The 22,812-nt window shown below is 42.5% G+C and overlaps 1 protein-coding gene across 3 annotated transcripts in view; it reads right to left on the bottom strand.

The window, feature by feature from the left end:
- The window catches only part of THRA (thyroid hormone receptor alpha), a 346,141-nt gene that overhangs the window by 75,145 nt on the left and 248,184 nt on the right, over nt 1–22,812 (bottom strand). The gene's annotated exons all lie outside the window — the stretch shown is intronic.

The following is a 22,812-nucleotide window of genomic DNA, read 5'->3' as shown; positions in this document are numbered from 1 at the left end:
GCTCTTTTGAAATTCAGTGTCTTTGTATTCCCTTTATGTTTCCTATTTGTGTGATTTATAATGAAGCCAATTGACCTGTGATTGCTGTTTCCTAAATTGCCCCGTATTTGCACATCTGTGATCAGTTAGTTTTGATTCAATTAGTCAAAGCTAATCACCTAGTACAGATGGACTGTGATTGGCCCTGTCTGTACCATGTGATCACACTGACTACTCACAGCTAGCAACACAGTTGTACACAGTGGATGGCATGAAAGGAAGCCATCTATTGTTTACAACTGTCATGTGACCTTTTGTGATTGGTCACAGTGGTCACATGGTAAATAAGGAACTTTGACGCAAAATAAGGGTCAGTGCCCATCTGCTGCCTCACAAGTGCCATCAATGCAGCCTCACCATTGTCATCAGTGCAGCAGCCTCACCATTGTCATCAGTGCAGCCTGATCGATGCCCATCTGCAGCCTAGAGGGGACAGGGAGGGGGGCAGGACAAGCGTCAACAGATTACATACAGTGAGAATCTCCTATGAGAGACAGAACAGTGGTCCAATGGCAGCCCAGCAGATGGGGCTTCCTATTACAGAGGCCGCCAAGTAAACAGGAGAATCTCACTATATGTAATCCTACTGCGCTTGTCCCGCCCCCCTCCATGTCCCCTCCAAGGCAGCTAAAATTGAAGTATTGGCGTATAACACACACACACTATTTGCACCCGATTTTAGACATGCTGTGTGAATGGGAACATAAAACAAACATATAGTGGCCTAAAATTTGACTGTAAAACATTAACTCATGCGGCATTTAATGTGCGTTTTTTTGTGAATTGCATATTTAGGAGTTAAATATTGCATGAGTTATTTTTTTGCTATCTGTTTATTAGTATTTTTCTTCATCACATATACATCATAGAACAAAACAAACAAGGACAACAACAAAAAAAAACAACATATTTCCAGAATTCATACAAGAAGAACATATTACATTCCAAACCCATTAATAATAATAACAATTAAAAAAAAACACAAGCCCCCAGCCCCAATTTCCCCTCCTCTTTCCCTCCCTCATCCCCATTCGTCCATAAGCTCCCCTCACCATTACTTCTTTCTAGAGTCATCATACCTTAGTTATTCTATAACTGGTAAATGATCTCTTTACCCCTATGCCTAGAGGCGATTCAGTTCGCATTGTGCGCTATATAAGTATTTCATTCATTCATTCATTATGCTTCTAGCTAGTCCTAAAATTGGTGTCAATCCTGGTAACAACAGCCAGGGTCCCCACATTTCACCAAATTTGTTAAACCCCCATTCTTATATACCTGCCATTCTTTTAACAATACACCATTCACCTGTATCCGCCATTCCTCATATGTTGGGCTTCTGAAGGATATCCATTTCATTGCTATTAATTTTCTTCCAAAATAGATGTTATTTTAACTCAAATAATCACATGGCATTAAACCCTCAGGGCTTGTACACATGCTTAGATTTTCGGACGTCAATTGTTACGATGACCGATCGTCCGCAAATCTTACCGTTAGTACGGTGCTTTCGACAGCCGATTTCACTTTTTCGTCACACAAAAGCTGGATGTGCAGACTATAAAATTTTTGGTGGATGTGAATGCAACGTCTGATTTTCGTTTTAGTAGTATGGTTTTCGTACGAACAAAATAATAAGAGCAAGACTACACATGCTCAGAAACGAAAGAATACATACAAAACTATTCAACACATTACGTCACTTCTGACATTGTATTCTGTCAAACGAAAATTCTCGTATTGTTAGTAACCTCTTCACTTTCGACATGAGACTAGCAGTTTTGTCGACTGAAAATCAAAGCGTGTGTACAAGGCTTTAGTGAATTGAGTCCCATATGCAAAGTTTAGCATGCAGTAGTTCAGAGCAGAAAAAACTATAATGAATTGGTTGCTATGGTTACTGCACTCCAGCTCCTCATCTTATTAAATAACCCTTATTCTGTTTTACAGTGTCCTAATTATATATAAGTGACCTTCCTAGAGCATGGAGAACCTTTTTCTTTATTATGTATAGGAATTAGAAAAAGGGGGCACATGTAATGACATATGTCAGCAAAAGGAAGGAGAATCAGTGTAACAATGTCACCATTATTCCAGCTATACCTATCAAAACAAAAGAAAGTTATTGACATTGTCTTAAGCTGGGTACACATGGACCAAGTGTCAGGATCAAAAATGGCTGACATTTGGGCTGTATGTATGTCAGTCTGTCCATCAGAAGCCGACCGCGTGGCCAGCATTAAACCAGCAGCTGACCGAATCCTGATCGGCGCTCTTAGCCAATGGCAGTGTTCTGGCGGGGGGGAACACGAATGCAGAATGTGATGGAATAGGATGGCTGCTCTCTACACTGTCTTGAAGTCTGCCTCCTTGGGGTTGTGCCGCCTCACCTTCAGTTTCCTCCTCTGCTCTATTTGGCATAAGCCACATTAGTGACCTTTATCATCTCGATCTCATCCATCTTCATCATTACTACTGGAGACAACTTGGCAATATGCTGCGGCTTGGGGAACATGAATGCCAATTTGTCTACCAGTGTTCCTCCCTCTCTTTAGGCTCATGTTCCTGTCATCCTCAACCTCAGAACCAACATCTGAATCTGGTAATGGCTGGGCATCATCAAGGAGCAAGTGGCTGATGCTGTGGTAAAATAACTCAGCTGATTCCTCAATGGCTGATGTTAGATAGATAGATATACTTTATTGTTATTGTATACATGCAACAAAAAATTTCTGGGTACTCTTTACAGCAACAATAAAACACTTCTCAACAAAACCACACATACATACTCCTAGCCCATACCCACATGTTGGGGCTATGGCAGGAAAAGATGTGAACAAGGAGGCAGCCTTATCCACTCTGGCAACTGTAAACTTGTCTCTGCTTGCGTGACAGAGGATGAGCAGGATGAGGAAGGTATAGTAAGCCAGTCCACCACCTCCTCTGCATGCTGTGGCTAGATAGCAAGGGCAAACTCACTAAACTATATGTTGCTGGCCCCCTTACAGTGCCAAGGGAACGTCTGCCTCTTCTTGTTGTCCTCTCAGACATTATTGGGAGGGAGGGGGCAGTGCTTATAAGCAAATGTAAAGAAGAAGTTTAAATCTGTACATAGATGCACTTTAAGTGCAGTAACGCACACAAAACGATATGGCGTTAAACTGGCAGTAACCCGAGCAAAACTATATGGCGTTAAACTGTCAGTAATGCACACAGAACTATATGTCGTTAAACTGGCAGTAACGCACACAGAAATATATGGCGTTAAACTGGTAGTAATGCACCCAAAACGATATGGCGTTAAACTGTCAGTAACACACACAGAAGTAAATGGCGTTAACTGACAGTAACGCAATCAAATAGACGTTGTTCAACCGCCACTACACTGTTGTTATCTGAACTGTCCCTTCTCTAGCTGTACACTAATGTCAAGATTACTGACACTGTCTCACTACACTACACTGAATCTATCTATCTGAGCTGTCCCTACTCCACACTAATGTATGTATGAATGACAAGGTCTCACTACACCACGTGAAACTATCTGAGCTGTCCCTACTCTAGCTGCATACTATGCAAAGCTCAATGATGGTCCTCCTCACTACACTCACACTATCCCTAGACTGACACTAAACTAATATTCTACGGTGACAACTGAAGCAAAATACCACAGTATAGCACACTAACTAATAGCATTGTACAGAGCCCTGTTCTATCTCTCTCCATGCCGAAATCACACTGAAAATGGCTGCCACTGAAAGAATACCTTTATACTGTGGGGCAGGAATGAGCCATAATTGGATAATGCAATTGTTGGATAATGCAATGCATTGTTCAGTGCCGTAATGCATCGTGGTCGGTTCAGGGGGGACGAACGACCCGTTTGTTCGGTTGTTCGAACAAAGAAAGTTTGGCACAAACGTTTGCTTGGGCCGAACTATTTGCCCATCCCTATTGGTACCAACCCATGCAATCCATAAAGAAACCAAAACAAATAAGTTCAGAATTTAAGTTATGTGTAATAAAATTGAATGACACGGGGAAAAAGTATTGAACATGCTAACTAAAATGTATTTAATACTTCGTACAAAATCTATTGTTGGTAATGACAGCTTCAAGACGCCTCCTGTATGGAGAAGCTAGTTACATGCGTTGCTCAGGTGTGAATTTTGACCCATTCTTCCACACAAACAGTTTTCAAATCTGGAAGGTTACGTGGGCCTCTTCTATGAACTCTGATCTTTCCATGGATTTTCTATTAGATTTAAGTCAGGTGGCTTGGCCATTCTAGCATTTTTATTTTCTTTCTTTGAAACCAATTGAGAGCTTTCTTGGCTTTGTGTTTGGGATCATTGTCTTACTAAAATGTCCACCCTCGTTTCATCTTCATCATCGTGGAAGATGGCGGCAAATTCTTATCAAAAATGTCTAGGTACATTTTTCCATTCTAGTTGCATAGCTAGCCAGGTTAAAAAAAGACAAGTCCATCCAGTTCAACCAAAAAAATAAACAAATACACACATTCATCTTTCCTTCAATAAAATGAAGTTTTGAAGTACTGTATGCTGAAAAACAGCCCCACACCATGATGAGGTCCCACCTCCAAACTTGTGATGTCAGTGCCATTTGACCCCCAGACATGGTGTGTATTATGGCATCCAAAGAGTTTAATTTTGGTCTCATCTGACCAGACTATATTCTCCCAGTATTTCACAGGCTTGTCTAAAATAATGTTGTGCAGCAAACTTTAAACGAGCTTCAAAATGTGTGGTGAGCGTGCATACATTCCATGGCGACTGAGTGCACTTATTGTTTTCTTTGAAACAATTGTATCTGCTAATTCCAGGTCTTCCTGCAGATTTTGACAAGTGGTCTCTTGTGAGGATTCCATTCTCACCTCTGTCAGAAATCTTGAAGCAGCACCTGGCCGTGGCCGGTTTATGGTGAAATTATTTTCTTTCCACTTCCAGATTATGGCCCCCACAGTGCTCACTGGAGCATTCAAAAGTTTAGAAATCCTTCTGTAACCAATGCCATCAGTATGTTTTGCAACAAGAAGGTTGTGAAGATCTTAAGAAAGTTCTTTGCTTTTACCCAACATGAGATGTTTTTTGTGTGACACCATGGTAATGAGACACCTTTTTATAGGCCATCAGTTGAGACCGAACCAGCTGATATTAATTTGCACTAACAAGGGGTAGAATTTCTTTCTAATTATTGATAGATTTCAGCGTGTGTCTTGGCTTTCCATGTCTTTTGCACCTACTTTTCTTCATGTGTTCAATGCTTTTTCCCTGTCATTCTATTTTATTACACATAACGTCCTTTCTGAACGTATTTGCTTTGGTTTCCTTGTATGGGTGAATTGCATGGGTTGTTACCAACATGTGGTGAAATGTTCATGTCAATAGCATCTTTAGAAATATATTTTCCTAGAAAAATGGTAACATGTTCAATACTTATTTTACCTTCTGTATACGTAAACCCTAAATTTACTGCTCATAGTTTGAGGAAGGGTTGTGTTTCAAACAAACTGACGTGTTTGTCTTCTAAAAAAATACTGTTTTCATCCTTTTTTCAATCTCAGTGTTGCTGGTCTCCTACATCCATCTGCCCTCCATGTCAATGCACAGGGCAGGGTTTTCCAATGTTGATGGAAGAACATGCCTGTGCAATGAGCGTCGACACACACAGTTGTATAGTCTCTACCAAAAGCACATTGACAGGGTGACAATGTAATAGAGAATTTGGGAGACAGCAGCAGAGCATTGTCTCCCTTTCATTAAAACCTCTGAGATGTTAGTGATAGGTCTTAATGTACTACAAATTGATCAAAAGGAAGCAAATAAGAGAAATTCCTTGTCAGGGTTTTCAAAAAAAATTAAGTCCAGTCTTTGGAAAACCTGTTGCTTATTATCTTGCCCTACAGCCCATGCTATCATGTCACCAATATCTACACTGCCTGTAACCATTTCCTGCATCTATAAGGCCAGCAAAGACCATCATAATCAAACACATTTTGTGGGTACAAGTTCCCAGCATGACGCAGGTTTCTTGGTGCCCTTTATATATTTTATGAGCGATGCCTTCTTCTTGCGTTTGTCCAGAAACGAGAACAAATAATGCAGATTCTGTAAACTCCTCCAGTTTCTGTAATATGGAGGGGGACAGATAATATGCACCATACATTCCTTCTGTGTCATCCTACTGTAGGAGTAACAGGTTACGTGTTCTAAGGATTCTTTTTACCGTCTGAGATCTGGGAGGGGGCGCCTTTTCTATACCTCTATTCAACTAGACTTGCTATTCTTCAGGAGCAAAGTTACAGTTTTACAAGATATTCTACCTTTTGAAAAGAACAGAAAATGAATGGTTTATTATGATTCGTAGAATTTCCATGTATATTTAGCTCTGGCCTGGCTATATGTGAAATGTACATTGCTGAACATCTGGGATTTAGAACAAGCAGTCTTGGGTTAGAAACAGAATTGTTGATTCCTTTTGTTTCCGACACCTGGCTTCAGTTTTCTGTTAAAACCTAAGATGAGCAAAGGCTATGTCAAGGCAAACTTTAAGGGAAAAAAAGGTTCAGTGTTTTCCCAACCTCCTGTCTGGGATGACAACACAGTGCCTTTGCCAAAATGAGATCTCAAGATGTGTAGTCAGCCTGGCTTATTGGACTACAGAATTCTGACTATTCCCATCCCAATCCATGTGCATACTTAGCCCTTGTACACACGGTCGGAGATTCCGTCGGAATGTGTCCGATCGGAGTGTTTTGTCGGATATTCCGACTGTGTGTGGTCAGACTGTTTCCGTCGGTATATCCGTCGGACCAACTTTTCCAACTTGCCGGAAATATTTTCTGACAAAATGCTCCGATCGGACATACTCCGACGGACAAAGTGCCACGCATGCTCACATTCAAATTCCGACACGGAAGCGCTCGTTCAGGTAAAACTACTGCTCGTAATCGATATTGCACATTCGTCACGCTGCAATGTTAAAAATTGTTAAAATTAGATTTCTCAGCAAAACAATGATATTGCATTGGCTCCCAAAAACCTGCCCACAAAGTGTGTGTAGAAAAGGGCTCTTGGTAGATAAAGTTTTGGGAGTGTGTCAGAGTTATAAAGAACCAAGCTCCCATCATCTGCTCCTACAAAAATTTAGATGCCATCATAAGGAGTATGAAAGCAGTTTCTTGTACAGAACATGGTAAATGAATGATGGGAGATGATTTATAGGAATAGAGGAAGAATCGGGGGTAAAATTTGCTAATGCCTATGCAAATCTTTTAAAAGAAAACAATTTATCACTTCTTCTGAAAGGCACCAGCAAGTGCAATGGAATAGTCAACCTCAGTATCTATAGAAAAGAAGTAGATAAGTATCTTCAAAACACTTTCTGGAATCCTTCCAACTTAACTTTAGGGCTTATCTGTACCGATGTGTGATAATGCATTTTGCTGCATTTTCCAACATGAGTGAAACTTATGGACCTGAGGAAACTCATTATTTTTAATACAGTTTGTTCACACCAAATGCTACAGTGCCTTGGAAGAATTCCTAAATGCAGAATTTTGGTTGCATTAAAAGTTTGCCTTTCTAGTTTACGCAAATGGAGCAACTAAACGAATGGCAAAGCAACTTGCTTTAACACACCAAGTGCAAGCTTCCCGGTTACATTAGAATATTGGCCGATTTAGGCGATAACTGTACTATCTGGATTTCATTGGCCATTATTTATCCAAAGAGAAATAAAACACATTCAGGGGAAATCAATAAAGCAGTAATGCCAGTTTTCTGGCAGCATGGCCCATTTAACATGGTCTATGCCTAATTCATAAAAACCTTGCACCAGTGTCAGTCCAGTTTATGAAACCTGCACTAGATTCAGGTAGTTTGCCGCTTTTAGAATCACTATGGCTGCAACAGATTCTAAAACAATTACCTGGAAGTTCGCAAGATAAGCAATAGCAGTGGCAATGGCAGTAGCTAAGTTGACTTACAGGAAAGGGGTGTTGTGTGTTCATTACTTTATCAATATGTTATAATGCGTTTTACATTTACATCATTGGTTGCTAGGACAAAGGCTGTCTAAGTCACAGCAAACAAGGATGCAGGTTATGCTGAACTGACAGTGGACGGAGTCTGATGGGGAACTCGGCCACTACTCAGTCCAGTAACAGCTTTGGAATCTGCCTACTGCCATCTACTTTCAATCACAGGAAGGGCGGACCTGATGGGGGACTAGTCTCTCAGAGTTTTCCATCAGGCTCAAATTCATGGCTACTGTGCCTGTTGGGTGGGTGGAGCATGATGGGGAATTCTGAATCTGCTTCCCTACCAGACTCCACCCACTCCTAGTGCAAAATTCCTCGGCCATGAGCCCCTCAGTGTGACAGGCGCAGTGCCTAAGGAGGTGGCCAGTATAGACTTTCCAACTTCAGTGCCAGCATGGACAGATTCATCTACCTGTCTGACTGGTACATAAATTCATCTTTGGCGCTGCACCCCCCCCCCCCCCCAGCATATGTCTACACAAGTTTATGCGCATATCTGTCTCCAAAAAGATCCTTCGGTAGTAGAGAGAGTCGGCCATCTGACCGCCATCCTTTTTCTATGGTAATTTTTAGGCAGAACCTCATTTCCTTCCGTGACAACTATTATCAACACATTTGAATGCTGTACACATAACGGAAAACATGCTCTGGCACTCTGGATTTGTGCAGATTTCTGCCCCAGTCTCTCAATAGGGTTATGTAGTGGTTAAACAACTATGGTCTGTTTGGTTCTGCTTTGTGCAGTTTTCAAAGGCAGGAATGTTATTTTTGGAAGTCTGCACAGGGTACTGATTGCTGAGGATCCATGCCAGGTTTGCCATAAACAACTTTTATTCCCACCAGATGCGGAGAAAATCAAACCAGAGATAAACTTGTGCAGATGAGAGGAAGGGGAAAGGGGGTGTCTGTAGCCCACCCTCCCTCTACCCTGCCTAAAACTAAAACAGAAGGATGTGCAGAGCACAGAAGGAACAAAGACGGGAGAGGTAGAGGACAACAAGAAATACCACAGGGAGGTGGCTTAAAGGGAACCTGTTGCAAGGTATATATGGAGGCTGCTATTACTGACCTCTCCTGAAGATGTTAGCTTGCCTGGCTGCCATGCTAACCTTTTTTATGAGTCACTGACCTCTCACCTGCTAGACCTGCATGAAAGAATTGAGGCCAGAGAGTCCACATGACAGCTGGACAATTACCACTTATAGATGGAGATCAGTCAGACAGCACCCATATTCTGTCAGGAAAGGTTCACTTTAAAGGGAATTTGTCTGCATGGGCGTGTGACAGCTGCCACTGCTGAAGTGTTTATAAAAAGCACAAGTTCTGAGGCCAGTCTTTGCTTCACTAATTACTGAATCACTGGTCTGAGTAAGCATGCAGCAAGTGAAGTCTATTATGTAAATACTGGTTTTGACTAAAGAAAGGACGGGGATGACTGCCTCAGAGCCAGCACCTTACAACAAGTCAGCAACGCATCTCCAGTAGTTCTATACTGATGGATTCCTTTTAAAACCCCACTATGGGGCTGATTTACTAAGAGTAGAGGCTGTACACTTTGGAAAATTAGTGATTACGGAGCTCAACAAAAAAAAGGTGAAGCTATGATAACGTTGGATACTCAAACAATTAGAATGGTAGTTAAATAAAAAAAAAGCATTTCCTTAAACTGTCAGGGATCGGGGCAATATTTGAACCATCTACGGAAAGGTGGATTTTACCCAAGTCAATTCAAACCCAGTGCACCAGATTTTTACATGCAGTTTTTGCCAGCGGCTATAGCCACTAGCAACAGTCACTGTGTTCTCCCAGCAGGAATGGCTCCCTGCAAAGCTGTAGCACCCCCTCCTGCCCGTCAGAACACAACAGCTCCGCAGGAGGGATTCAGACATTAACACTGAGTGTCAGAATTGAGCGAATTTCTTTGTATCATATATGGCTGCCTTAAACATGATGGCAAGGTTGAAGTGAACACAGCTTCTGAAGTTTATAAAAATACAGAGAACAGGGCATAGAGGTAACAAACCTCAGGGACTTTTAATGGTGTCAGGTATAAAGATCGGAACTCAAACAGCAGTATATAAGTTCAAAGATTTATTAAAAAAGATTAAAAACATGAGGAGAAAGATAATATACATCCATAACAAAGGATAAATAGATTATTCAAGCATATGTATACAGGACACTACCACTTTCGACATGTTTCACTCAATAGAGTTTCTTCAGGAGATTGGTGGTGTGACTCTTTTATACTGAAATAACAGAACACAGTAAAGGACATCTCATGAATGCATGTAAAATAAATGCATCATAACATGAATAGACGTGCACATTGGCCTAGTAATTCCATCTTTGGAACTCAAGTAGTTTTGGTGAGACCTGTTTCTATTCTTGACCACTGTTTCCATGCCCCCTTTTATGCTGACATTCTTTGTTTTTATTCATTAATTTTGCTTAGTTCCCTGAAATTACTAAGCTAATGTGCATGTCTATTCATCTTATGATGCATTTATTTTACATGCATTCATGAGATGTCCTTTACTGTGTTCTGTTATTTCAGTATAAAAAAAAGAGTCACACCACCAATCTCCTGAAGAAACTATTGAGTGAAACATGTCGAGAGTGGTAGTGCCCTGTATGCATATGCTTGAATAATTTATTTATCCTTTGTTATGGCTGTATATTATCTTTCTTCTCATGTTTTTAATCTTTGAACTTTTATACTACTGTTTGAGTTCCGATCTTTATACCTGACACCGTTAAAAGTCCCTGAGGTTTGTTTCTTCTCTGCCCTGTTCTCTGTATTTTCCATAGTTGGGATGTGGTGTCCTTTAGTTTGAATCCTCCATCTTGCTTTTTATTAAATTCTGAAGTTTATAGTCTCTTCTCCTGTAGTAACTTAACCACCATGTTATAGCACAGGGTAAATTAGGTAGGTGTGCTGAGATAAATGAATAATTTTCATCCATCTGTAGGCCACTGCTCACTTGATGCTCTGCTGGCATGGTTGGTCCAAACAGCATCTGGATTGCACCAAATTCAATGCATGTTACAAAGAGTCAAGACTTTGAAAGCCTATGATGTAACTAATGACCCCTGGGGGAATGGAGGCCAGAAAATGCATCCTAAAAGCTACTAAGGCTGGCCAAACGCAAGTCCTTTTCTTTAGTTTAACCCCCGTTGGTTAAACAAAAAGAAAATGAGTTGATTCCCCCATCCACACACTTGATGTGAATGGGGGAAAAGCCCTCCTGCTGATCTTTTGTATTTTGACAGTGGGGAGATTTCCCCGTAGTCAGAATACATTCAGCCGGCTATAGCTGGGGGCACTGAATTTTCTAACAGGCTGCTTGTACACAAGTTGATGGATAGATTGACTTGTGTAGAAACAGCCTACCTATACAAGAACCAAAATTTGTCCGGTCCCTGCTGATAATTCAGAACTTGCCTTCCACCATTCCACCCATCTCTGCTTGTAGGGTTATATGGAGTTCCATTTTATAGAAGACTGGTGGTTTATGGGACAAACAGGATATTGCTTAAAAAAGAATGCGCTGAAGTTACATAAAAAGGTAATCAGTGCTATAAAAATACCTTTTTTGAAACTCTAAAAAAAAAACTGTTTTTATATCTATACAGCAGTGAAGGCTTACACCCTCTGTTAGATTTTTGGTGCTTAAGGATGTTTCAGGGACCCATGGGGTTACACTGAATGATAGAGAGCCACCCCTTAAAACTGGGGATTGCACCAGATCATAGATACCTTTTGAGTCCAGCACTCCACCAGCACCAAGAATTTTACTGATGTCCCTACTTGGAAAATAAGGGGGGGGGGGGAGAGAACAATTCTGCTTTATATGTAGAACAATGTGCAGTGAAGGGGATTTAGTTGATACATTTGTATTAATTTGAAAGTTTTGATGTGGCGGAGCATATTCATACCTGTCCGGGATTTTGAATCACGTGTCCGGATTTCAGACCAGGCTGTGGCTCTCCAAGTAATCAAGATAGTTGCACACAAATCTGTTGCTGTCAGAGAGCTGGTGCCACAGGCTGCTAAAGTGTTCGGGTTTGGCTTGAAGAAAAGGTGGCAACCCTAATTCTGGTGTGAATCATACATACACACTCCTATTTTCCCTTATTTATAGGTTAAACTTACTTTTGCTTAATTTAATTCTATGATAGACAGAAAATTGCAATGTGCTGCATTATAATAAAAGGTTATGTTTCCATTATTTTATATCAATGCAAATCAACACAGCATGCTGGAATGAACAGACACATTACAAAGCAAGGCCTTTTGCTTTGCCTTTGCATTAGGATGGCATTGAGCAGCACTGTCCAACTGGCTGGTGTAAATGAGCCTGATTTCCAAGCAATCTGTTACACAGTTAAACTACATAGATGAGAATAGTTTATTCTGACAAATAATTTGTGATATTATCCATCCAATCCTGAGATTTACACAGCCCAGCCAGTTTGCATGGCAAGGCTGTAGACCTGACTTTTCTTTACTGCTGTTATGCAATACAGACTGGTCACATACCAATTCCCAACCTGTTACTGTATAGCCAAAGAGTAGCCGCAGAATGATAAACTATCGCACTCCTCCTGTCAGAATGTTCCTCGTCATCCCATCCATGTATATGCCCCTAGTACTGCACCCCCATCCTCCAGTGTCGCTGTACAGGAGATCATCAAGACAGATCAGGTATTTTCATTATATGCATTTACCCACCTCAATAACGCTGTACATATATATGTGGCCTAATATTGAGGTGGGTATGCCAGGAACATGGTTGCAGTTACAACTATGATCTTGGTATGTTTTTATTTTTGCAACAGGCAATTCTCTTTTTAGTAAAAATGATTGGAGCAGCACTTTTACAGGTGGCGAAAGGTGGTCCCCACCTTCAGGGCTTTCCTGTGCCACCAAGGAGCCTGGGACCGATGTGACTGGTCTGATCGCATACACTAAGAAGATTAGGCGTTTCTTCCCCCCTTCTGTGACAGAAACTGGAAGCAAAGAGGATTTCATCACTTCCGGTTTCTTCTTGGGTGTTTACAATCTGTTCCCCGCTTCTAAAGCAGCCGATCAAACCAGTCATGGTTTGATCCATATTTTGGAAGCCAGAAGAGAGATATGAGGCCTAAAAGACCCCAGATCTCTCCAAAAAAGAGGGCCTGTCACAGCCCATGCGATCACAAGGGATGTTGTTCATCCCTTGTGATAGCAATAAAGTTGATTTAAAAATAAATAAAGGGGCAGTGTAAAAAAAAAAAAATTAATGTAACAAAATAAATAATGAAATCTAAAAAGATGCAACAATGCATTTCGCAACAAATGCAACCGGCCCACTGGGGAAAGGTGAATGCGCACATAGGTCCCGGGCACATAGGTCCTGCACACATATGTAAAGTGTGATCTTTGCCATATGTGAAGTATCACTGAACATCAGAGCAAGAGCAAATATTCTAGGGCCAGACCTCCTGTGTAACTCTAAACGCTTAACCTGTAATGGCTTTTAAAAAATGTCCTATGCATAAGTTAAATTTCCACCCAAAAGTGCAACTTCCGCTTATCTGATTCCCCCCCCCCCCCCCGTGCCACATTTGGCTCCTTTCTGGGGGAAGGGAGGAGTGGGTACCTGTTTTTTTACAGGTACCCTGTCCCCACTTCTGGGAAACTGGGCTGCGGTGAAGTAATTAATCAGCTTGGCCCCCCTCCTCCTCCCTCTCCTTTTGCCGGGCCAGTGAGAGAGCGCAGCGCACTTCACACATGCATAGTAGGGGTTTGGCGGTGAAGCTGAAGGGCTACACTGCCAGGTCTCCTTACCCGCAATGGCGGCGGCAGCACCCGACCAGCCAATGTAAACATCGGCTGTGGTGCCGACATGCCTGGACTCCAGGACAGGCAAGTGTCCTAATGTTAAAAGTCAGCAGCTACAGTGTGTGTAGCTGCTAACTTTTCATTTTTAAAGAGGTGGGCAGAACTCCTCTTTAAAGTACCGTATTTTGTTGCTATTCCACAGGCATGCGCAATTTTACCAATTTTACTCATGGGTATTATATTGTGTTTGTGTTTAGTGAAATATATTAAAGTGTATTTTCCCCCAAAAATTTGCTGCGGAAATATTGTGTATATACTGCTTAAAAATATATATAAAATGTTTGGGGTTTCTGGGAACATTGTTGAGCCAATCACACCAACAGAAAATGATGTTTCTGGGGAGTGGCCAGTACACATTCTGTGTACAGAACAACTGTAGCCCTATTGCTTTGCATTTATAGAAAATTACAGTGGTCGCAGATTGAAAAGGAAAGGTCATTTTTAATAACATTCAATTACAATATGACTTCTATCGCAAATGTACACGCTATATTATTTTTTTTATTTATTTGCTATTTTTTCCCCCCACTAAAGTGGAGTTACCCTTTAACATTCACATTACAACTCCATTATTGATGTTTTATCTCAGGTTCAAAGCATCTTACCAAACATTATAGCGTGATGATATTTGACTGATCAAAAAAGAATGTGATGCAACATGTAGGCCACATAGGATTACCAATAAAATGATAGTAAATAATTCCAAATTTCACAACAGCCCCTTAGACACATACAAGTATTTTCTAGCATGTTAAACAAACTCTGTAACTGGCCAGTGGCCACCAACTGTTTGTTCCCTCTTGTGCAGAGAAGGAGAACAGACTTCTCACTGCCTGCAAAACTGCATCTACTTCCTGGCTGAGGGCTGCTTGACACCACAATACGGTGTGCTGCATTTTGTGCTTTAAGGCACGTTGTGTTGGGTAGCCCATTCTTTATAAATTTCCTGTCATCACATTGCAATGCTTTACAAGAATAAATAGCTATTGTCATTTGTGCATTGTGATGGGCTACAGTGTAGGAGGTCCAACTGACAACGCACGACAACACTCACAGTGCATTGTCGTGCATTACCTAGCATACCTATAACATGCAAACAATTCTGAGTCAGGGAGATCTCAGAGGGCCTTGAAAATACCCCCACCCCTCATAGTACACAGCGAAATGTTTCCTATCTTTCATACACACATTATTTCACTGCTCCGCCACCAGATGACAGCAGAAATGCTCAGCTCGGTTATATAAAAAAAGGACAATTAGACAGAATGTGGCTGTTTGTGAAAAAGTGAATAGGTGAATGGCGAGGAAGGGAGTACAGTAAACCTCCTGTGTGTTCTAGGAGAGGAAAAGAGCATGAGAGGTAAAGAGACCTGACATACAGGAAAACAGAGATAAGCAGCCCAGATAAAGGTATACTATACAGCTACAGACTAGTGAAAGGGAGCAAAGACACGGCTGATTAGAAAGGTAATAATACAGCCACAGAGCACACAGCATTCCTTCCCAGTCTGTAGAGCTGAACCAACTCCAACCCTGGCCCCAGCACCTCCGCTACACCACGTGCTCCGCTCTGTGCCAGAGAAGGTGTGACTGGGGCACATGCCAATGACATGTCACCTCTGATCTGCTGGAAAGCCGAATGCTGCCTGTGATGCTGCCAGAGCCAGAAGCTCCTCCGCACGTGGTACTTGCTGCCGTAAGCAGCATCTGTTACCGTCGGCAACAGTAGCCTAGCAATGCCCAGAATGATGCAGCAACCATTACTCATCATGTCTGATGCTGCAGACAGCTTCATCTCATCTCTCTACAAGAACATAGCAGAGTTACTGCATTTACTAATTTAATACCTGCAGATCAGTCATAAAATATGCCATTTACTGGAGAAAGAGGAGTTCAACTGTTGTATTCTAAATTGCATATAATAGTTATGAATGAAGGTTAAATATGACTCCGCAAAGGAAAATAATATAAAATGATTATATAGAAGGATACCCTTAGATTCTCCAACGTCAAAAAATTGCTTACCGCTACTGTGCTTATGCTATTCCATATAGTAGTGGTATATTAATATGTAACATTAATTTGTAACCTCTGTTAAGGAGATTATTTATATATATATATATATATATATATATATATATAATATATACACAGTATCTCACAAAAGTGAGTACACCCCTCCCATTTTTGTAAATATTTTATTATATCTTTTCATGTGACAACACTGAAGAAATGTTACTTTGCTACAATGTAACGTAGTGAGTGTACAGCTTGTATAACAGTGTAAATTTGCTGTCCCCTAAAAATAACTCAACACACAGCTAATAATATCTAAACAACAAAAGTGAATACACCCCTAAGTGAAAATGTCCAAATTGGGCCCAATTAAGCATGTGACTCAGTGTTACAAAGTCTAAGGTGTGAATGGGGAGTAGGTGTGTTAAATTTTGTGTGCGTTATCGCTCTAACTCTTTCATACTGGTCACTAGAAGTTTAACATGGCACCTCATGGCAAAGCACTCTCTGATGATCTGAAAAAAAAAGAATTGTTGCTCTACATAAAGATGGCCTAGGCTATAAGAAGATTGCCAAGACCCTGAAACTGAGCTGCAGCATGGTGGCCAAGACCATACAGCGGTTTAACAGGACAGGTTCCAATGAGAACAGGCCTCACCATGTTCGACCAAAAAAGTTGAGTGCATGTGCTCAGCGTCATATCCAGAGGTTGTCTTTGGGAAATAGACATGTGAGTGCTGCCAGCATTGCAGAGGTTGAAGGGGTGGGGGTGTCAACCTGTCAGTGCTCAGACCATACGCCACACACTGCATCAAATTGGTCTGCATGGCTGTCATCCCAAAGAAAGCCTCTTCTAAGATGATGTACAAGAACAAGAAGACAAGCAGACTAAGGACATGGATTACTGGAACCATGTCCTGTGGTCTGATGAGACCAAGATAAACTTATTTGGTCCAGATGGTATCAAGCGTGCGTGGTGGCAACCAGGTGAGGAGTACAAAGACAAGTGTGTCTTGCCTACAGTCAAGCATGGTGGTTGGAGAGTCATGGTCTGGGGCTGCATGAGTGCTGCCGGCACTGGGGAGCTACAGTTCATTGAGGGAACCATGAATACCAATATGTACTGTGCAGCAGAGCATGATCCCCTCCCTCCAAAGACTAGGCTGCAGGGCAGTATTCCAACATAACGACCCCAAATACACCTCCAAGACAACCTTGACCACCTTGCTAAAGAAGCTGAGGGTAAAGGTGATGGACTGGCCAAGCATGTCTCCAGACCTAAACCCTATTGAGCATCTGTGGGGCATCCTCAAACGGAAGGTGGAGGAGCGCAAGGTCTCTAACATCCACCAGCTCTGTGATGTCATCATGGAGGAGTGGAAGAGGACTCCAGTGGCAACCTGTAACCTGTGAAGCTCTGGTGAACTCCATGCCCAAGAGGAAAATGGAAACTGGAAAATAACGGTGGCCACACAAAATATTGACACTTTGGGCCCAATTTGGACATTTTCACTTAGGGGTGTACTCACTTTTGTTGCCAGCGGTTTAGACATTAATGGCTGTGTGTTGAGTTATTTTGAGGGAACAGCAAATTTACACTATTATACAAGCTGTACACTCACTACTTTACATTGTAGCAAAGTGTCATTTCTTCAGTGTTGTCACATGAAAAGATAGAAAATATTTACAAAAATGTGAGGGGTGTACTCACTTTTGTCAGATACTGTGTATATATATATATATATATATATATATATATATATAATATACACACACACACACACAAATTCACCAGCCACTCAGCCAATCACATGGCAGCAACTCAATGCATTTAGGCATGTAGACGTGGTGAAGATGACTTGCCGAAGTTCAAACTGAGTATCCGAATGGGGAAGAAAGGGGATTTAAGTGACATTAAATATGGCATGACTGTTGGTGCCTGGCGAGCTGGTCTGAGTATTTAAAAAACTGCTGATCTACTGGAATTTTCCCACACAACCATGTCCAGGGTTTACAGAGAATGGTTCAAAAAAAAATAAAAAATACAGTGAGCAGCAGTTGTGTAGCCAAAAATCACTTGACACTTCATTTATGAACAGATATTGGGATTGCTGTGATTTAATGTGAGAAAAGAAGTTGACAATATTGTATATTTTTTTATTTGCACACATGGATTTATTATATAAGCACTTGATGTTACATTTGCATTATAGAGTGATACATAGTATCTGTTTAGAAAGATGTTTTAAGGTTGGATTAGAAGTGCAGCACAATGAATTGTGTGGACGAAAATGCTTTTTTTTATATCAGAGGAGACTGGGCAGACTGGTTCCAGATGACCGAAATGCAACATTAACTCAAATAACCACTCTTTACAACCAATGTATGCAGAATACCATCTCTGAATACACAACACATCGAACCTTGAAGCAGATGGGCTACAGCAGCAGAAGACCACACTGGGTGCCACTCCTGTCACCCAAGAACAGGAAACTGAGGCTACAATTCGCACAGATCACCAAAATTTGACAATCGAAGATTGGAAAAACATTACCTGGTCTGATGAGTCTCGATTTCAGCTGCAGTATTCAGATAGTAGGGTCAGAATTTGGTGTAAACAACATAAAAGCATGGATCCATCCTGCCTTGTATCAACGGTTCAGGCTGGTGGTGTAATGGTGTGGGAGATATTTTCTTGGCACACTTTGGGCCCCTAATGCCACGTACACAACGTGGCGGACTTTCCGAACGAGCTACTTGCCCACACACGGTACTTTTGCAGCGGACTAATACGGTGTACTAAGTCCGCTGGACTATCCGCCGTACTTTTGAAATGAACGGACTCGCCCACACACGCGGAGGAAAGTCTGCTCATTTTGAGCGTGTCTCCAGGTAGCCGGGGCCAGCAAAGGAGGCGTCGCTGGCCCCGTCACCTGGTATGGACTTAAAGGGGAATCCCTACGCCGAAAAATCGGCATAGGGGTCCCCCCCTAGGTCCATACCAGACCCTTATGCGAGCACGCTACCCAGCCGGCCAGGAAAGGGGGTGGGGACGAGCGAGCGCCCCCCCTCCTGAGCCGTACCGATTTGCGTGCCCTCAACATGGGGGGCCGCGCTCCCCCCCCACCCCAAAGCACCTTGTCCCCATGTTGATGAGGACAAGGGCCTCTTCCCGACAACCCTGGCCGTTGGTTGTCGGGGTCTGCAGGCGGGGGGGCTTATCGGAATACGGGAGCCCCCTTTGATAAGGGGGCCCCTGGATCCCGGCCCCCCCACCCTATGTGAATGAGTATGGGGTACAATGTACCCCTACCCATTCACCTGTGAAAAAAAGTTTAAAAATAAAAACACAACAAAAAAGGGTTAAAATAGTTTATTGCACAGCTCCAGAGGTCTTCTTCTGTCTTCGGGGGTCTTCTCGCCGGACTCCTCCGCTATCTTCTGCTAGCTCTTTTACTAGCGGAGGAGCGTGTGTAGTGTGCTCGCATAAGGGTCTGATATGGACCTGGGGGGACCCCCACACCGATTTTTCGGCGTAGGGATTCCCCTTTAAGTCCATACCAGGTGACGGGGCCAGCGACACCTCCTTCGCTGGCCCCGGCTACCTGGAGACACACGCTCAAAATGAGCGGACTTTTCTCCGGGCGGGAAAAGTACGTTCATTTCAAAATGCGAGTCCGACGGACATATTGGAGTGCAAAAATACTTTCTTAGTCAGCCGGAGCCTACACACGGGCGGATTGTCCGGCGGACTTGAGTCCGCCAAACTTTTCCACCGGATTGTTTGATCATGTGTATGAGCCATTAGTATCAAGTGAGCATTGTTTAAACACCACGACCTACATGAGTATTGTTGCTGACCATCTCCATCATTTTATGACTACAGTGTCCCCATCTTCTGATGGCTCCTTCCACAAAGCTCCAATCATCTCACCACTGGTTTCTTGAATGTGACAATGAGGTCACTGTACTCCAATGGCCTCCACAGTCACCAGATCTCCATCCACTAGAGCACCTTTGGGATGTGGTGGAATGGGAAATTCACATCATACATGTGCGGCCCACAAATCTGCAGCAACTGTGTGATGCTATCATGTCACTATGGACCAAAATCTCTGAGGAATGTTTTCAACACCTTATTGAATCTTTGCCACGAAGAATTAAGGCAGTTCTGAAGGCAAAAGGGAGTCCAACTCGGTACTAGCAAGGTGTACCTAATTAAGTGGCCGATGAGAGTGTGTGTATATATTAGAGCTGGGCAATTTTCACAAAAAAAAAAATCTATTCACGATTGGATTTCAAAGTTTTCTTTTTCTTTTTTTGATGGACACCGCGCCGGTCCTGAGGCGGGCAGGAGTTTTTAGGCGAGGCTGTGGACTAGGCCTAGTATGCGGCGTCTGGCCTCATGAACTAGGCCGAAACCGTGGCCTCACCCAATAACTCCTGCCCCCATCACCTCAGGACCGGTGCGGTGTCAGCACCGGTCCTGGTGATAAAAAAAAATCTTAAAAAATCGAATTTGCTGAAATTTTTAATCTATTTGACCTCTCAACTCGATTCATGATGGATTTAAATCGATTTTTCCCCCAGCTCTATATATATATATATATATATATAAAAATATATATATATATATATATATATATATATACACACACACACACACACACATATATATAAAAGGGTGTTTGGTTCAAATCCTATCTGCATGGAGTTTGTATGTTCTCTCTGTGCCTGCATGGGTATTTATTTCAGGTACTTATATAGCGCCGTCAATTTACGCAGCGCTTTACATATACATTGTATATTAAAAAAAAAAGAAATATATATAATAATATATTTTATAATATATTTATTCAGAGAGCCTTCATTTTCACAAAGTATCTTATACAAGCAGATCAATGAAATATTCCTTCTCATTCATTGCTGGCAAAAAAGGTTAGCATGCCAATGCTCTTGCTGGCATTATTACATAAGGTCAGGGATACTAAGAAGGGCACACCGCACATTATTACAGATTGATCTGCTGTGCTTCTTATAAGCTTGCATTGTGTATTGTCAAATCCATTGCAGTCTTATACCCATACATGAACTTTCAGACTATATCCAGCTCCATCTATCAACAGGCAGTCAGACGCACACCCACGCAGGTGCAGTACAGAGACCGTTGCTCGTGTAAACACTGGCTCTCTGTAGGTCTTTGTGATTTACATTGAGTCTTGCAGCTGTGCACAGTGCGGTGTATAGGGAGAAACATAGGTACAGGTAGGGTGCACAGCCTTGCAGCTATGAGGAAGTAAGTGCACCTAGCATACTATATGGCAGGGAGTGGCTCTGCTGGAATGGCCTCTGTGTGAGGATAAACAGTATATACATTAGCACGTTCACATACAGAATATCAAAGGTTGTATGGGGTAAAACAAACGCTTTTATTATTCTCATAAAGATAAAGTCTGTAGGATCATATGTACCTCCTGTCTGTGTCACTAGGGCAGGTTTTATGGAAGTTAACTCATGTGACACCCAGCCAGAGCAAGGACAAGTCATGAACACCTTTGTAGACTTGTGGCAGGAGAGGAGTTCATGGCGGTTTGCAGAGGCTGCGTCACCCCAGCAGTGGAAAATCCAGCACTTGTATTGCTCATGTCTGTCACCTTGACTCGGGAGTGACATTATCCCATACTTGATAACATTCTTGTGCGTCATTTTTTAATAGGGTGGAGGATGCCGAATTACACAATTCACCTTGCCATTTACCTGTCATCTTTTAGTATTAAATAATACTGGTATTTGTAGTAATAAAAATGTTGTACTTTGGCTAAAAGGACTATGAGCAGGTTTCGAGTACTGGTAGACTTAACAAGAATATACCCATCCACATCAGACCAATGCTGGAGGGGCTGCAACCACAGGGGCACCCTTCTGCACATTTGGTGGGATTGCCTGGTAATTGGACCATACTGGGAGGACATCAAGTCTTAAATCAAAGAAATTATGGGCATAGACATACCTCTCTATCCGGTCCACTTCCTGCTACACATTCCTCCCATGCCAGTGAGCCAGTACAGGAAAGGTGTGCTGCCCCACTTACTATACGCAGCTAAGCGGCTACTTCCCATATACTGGAAGCGCCCACAAATCCCAAGTAGGGGGGGAATGGTGTCGTAGGATGAGTGACATCCTAAAGGCAGAGGATTGAATCGCCACCTGCAGGGGTGTCTGATCGCAACTTGGCAGACCTGGACAGCATATGTCTCGGACCCGGGCCATGTGCCTTCCAGCTTAGATGTGGCCCTGCTGGAACTGGCAGAGCCATCCCTTAGGGGGCGACCCCAAGGCTCACGACGGGAACCAAGAGCTGAAGGGCTCTAGCACACCACTACGTTATTTAGCCAATAGAGGGAGCAAGGATGAGATGTTCTTTTCTCTCTTTTTAGCTTTCCAGCATATGTTGTGATGCCGACAGGGCTTGGAGCGGGGGCAGAGTTGGACGTAAGGTTCCAGATATGCTCTAATCTACCTTTCTTTTTCTTTACCACCTCCTATTACTCTATGTTTCAAGTGGTTATGGCCGCCTGTCCATAGATGGCCAATCTGTAAGCACCAGGCGACGGGTGAGAACTAGGCGAGCAGGTTAGCCTGACAGAATTAGGCGGTCTGGTACCATGAGACCCCGACCTGTAAGGGAGACTGGGACCTTTGTGCCACCATGGTGCAGATGCCTGGATTCGGGGGATCCCGGATGGGGGGTGGTGTAGGGAGCGGTTGGCTGGAGGCGTAAGTGCGCCCCCCTCCTCCCACACAC

This window comes from Lithobates pipiens, unplaced genomic scaffold, assembly GCF_037356315.1.
Source record: "Lithobates pipiens isolate NorthernLeopardFrog02 unplaced genomic scaffold, aLitPip1_a1.2 Scaffold_28, whole genome shotgun sequence".
Lineage (NCBI taxonomy): Eukaryota > Metazoa > Chordata > Amphibia > Anura > Ranidae > Lithobates > Lithobates pipiens.
Note: the sequence above shows the minus strand (reverse complement) of the source record. Positions and strands in the feature narration are given on the sequence as shown.